Genomic DNA, 2,487 nt, shown 5'->3' with positions numbered 1-2,487 from the left:
ATTAAATGCAGGACTCAGATCATCATACTCAAGTGGGTGGTGCCCGGCATTAAATACATTCAATGAGACCTTAAAATTTCCAAAAGACAACTCCAACTCACCACTTTTACAATGAATGATAGCATTAGATGTGGCTAAGAAGGGACGTCCTAGGATGACAGGAATTTGGTTGGTCACATTGACTACTGGTTCTGTATCAAGAACAATGAAATCAACCGGGAACAGAAATTTGTCCACTTTTATCAAAACATCTTTAACTATTCCTCGTGGTATCTTGACAGAACGGTCAGCTAGTTGAAGTGTGATGGGGGTAGGCTTCAATTCCCCCAAACCTAATTGCTGGTACACAAAGAAAGGAAGCAAATTCACACTTGCTCCTAAGTCAAGAAGAGCTCTCTGGATGGTATGTTCACCAATGACACATGAAATTGTGGGACATCTAGGATCTTTAACTTTAGGAGGAGTGTTATGCTTCAGAATTGAGCTTACATTCTCAGTAAGAAAGACCTTTTTGTTAACATGTTGTTTTCTCTTCTGTGTACAAAGGTCTTTCAAAAATCAGGCATAGGCAGGGACTTGCCTAATAGCATCAAGAAGTGGAATGTTAATGTGAACCTTACTAAACAGTTCCAATGTTTCATGCATGCTATCTCCTTTCCTAGGTGGGCCCGATAACCTCTGCGGATAAGGAGCTAGTGGGACTTGGTTAGGGATCTGCTTGGCTGTTGGTGGAGAACTTGGAGGTTCACCACTCAATGATGTGTCCCCATTGTCAACCTTTGACTCCTTAGACTTAGTGGTCCCTACCCCATTGTTCAACTCACGACCACTCCTAAGGGTGGTTATGGCTTTTGCTTGCTCTTGGTGGGGTTTGGAACTCAACTCACTCTCATGTGTGATTTTGGGGTTAGGGATGGTTTGACTCGGGAGTCTATTTTGTGCTTGTTCACTCATGTGGCTGGCCAACTGACTCACTTGCATTTCAAGTTTGGCAATGGAGGACTGCGTATTCTGCATGAATAATTGAAGTGTATCCTCAAGTGAAGGTTTTTGTGGAATCAATGGTTGTTGGGTGAAGTGTGGGCGCGGAGCTTGGGGTTGAGTAAACCCTGGAGGACCCCCAACCTGTGGGCCCTTGGACCATGAGAAATTTGGGTGCCTAGCCCAACCCGGATTATATGTTTCTGAAAAAGGATCGTTTCGGTTTGGTCTATGAAAATTCTGGACTGCATTCAAGTCCTCAATGAGCTCTGGGTAGGATGAACTAGATGGACACATTTGTGTGGGATGAGATGAGCCAGAGCATATGGCACAGACAGTAGATGGGTTAGGAGCAGGTGAACTCTTGGACACCATAAGGGCATCAATTTTTCTAGTCAACCCCTCAATCTTGGCCATGAGCATAGGTGTTTCACTAACCTCGTAGAGACCCCCTCTTTTGGTTTCGTGGGATCTCCTATCAACATTAAATGACGAACCCCATTGCTGAGATTGATCACTCAACGTTTCAAAGAAGTCCCACGCCTCACTAGCACTCTTACCCATCAAACTCCCACCACTCGTTGCATCTACCATGGATCTAACCTGGGGTGTAAGACCTTGATAAAAGTATTGCACTAAATGCCATTTCTCAAACCCATGAAGCGGACACCTACGAATCAAATCCTTCCATTTCTCCCAAGCCTCATAAAAGTGTTCACCCTCCTGTTGCATAAAGTTGGAGATTTCTCTCCTGAGGGCTGTAGTTCTCTGAATGGGAAAGTACTTGGACAAAAATTTTGTGACTAACGTGTCCCATGAAGTAATGCTGCCCACCTCCAAGGAATTAAGCCAAGACTTGGCCTTATCATTAAGTGAAAATGGAAAAAGTCTTAACCGGATAGAGTCATCTGAGAAATTCTGGAATTTAAAAGTTGCACAAATATCTAAGAATTCCTTGATGTGGTAATATGGGTCCTCCTTATCCAACCCATAGAATGTAGGGAGGAGTTGGATCACACCCGGTTTCAACTCATAACTGGCGGCAGTAGTGGGTGGCAATATAATGCAAGAAGGTGATGTGAAGTGGGATGGGATAGAATAATCCCTCAGGGCTCTACGGTCACCTGCTGCAGGTAATTGTAATGGTTCGCCCTGATTGGCTATGGTAGCTCCTAACTTGACTTCGGGTGTTTTCCTACAAATATGTTCTACCTCTTCAACAAAGGGAGCTAATGGTCCACCTAGGGAGCGGCGCCCGTGCATAAAAACACAAAAAGAAACAAAATGAACTATCAAATTAAGCTAACAAACTCGCTACTAAAAATATGAACTAACTAGAAGAAATAAAAATAATTTCATAAAAAATACCAAACTAAAATTATGAAAGCAAAAAAATAAAAAAATAAAAACAAAATTAAAATAAAATAAAAATAGAATAAAATAAAATAAAATAAAATAAAATCTAACCTAAGACTATGGAGAACAAAGATATACGCTTAATACGTG

General features: G+C 41.9%; 1 non-coding gene across 1 annotated transcript; it reads left to right on the top strand.

Annotated features, from left to right (window-relative positions):
* The first annotated feature begins 1,633 nt into the window (after positions 1 to 1,633).
* LOC137960703 (small nucleolar RNA R71) lies at positions 1,634 to 1,740 on the top strand. The gene has a single exon (XR_011114253.1). It is a non-coding gene; the product is annotated as a small nucleolar RNA R71 (small nucleolar RNA).
* The last annotated feature ends 747 nt before the right edge of the window (positions 1,741 to 2,487 follow it).

This window comes from Aristolochia californica, unplaced genomic scaffold, assembly GCF_029961685.1.
Source record: "Aristolochia californica isolate CCGP_79_NKW_82.1479 unplaced genomic scaffold, dmAriCali1.0.hap1 SCAF_3, whole genome shotgun sequence".
NCBI classification, from domain to species: Eukaryota; Viridiplantae; Streptophyta; class Magnoliopsida; order Piperales; family Aristolochiaceae; genus Aristolochia; species Aristolochia californica.
Note: the sequence above shows the minus strand (reverse complement) of the source record. Positions and strands in the feature narration are given on the sequence as shown.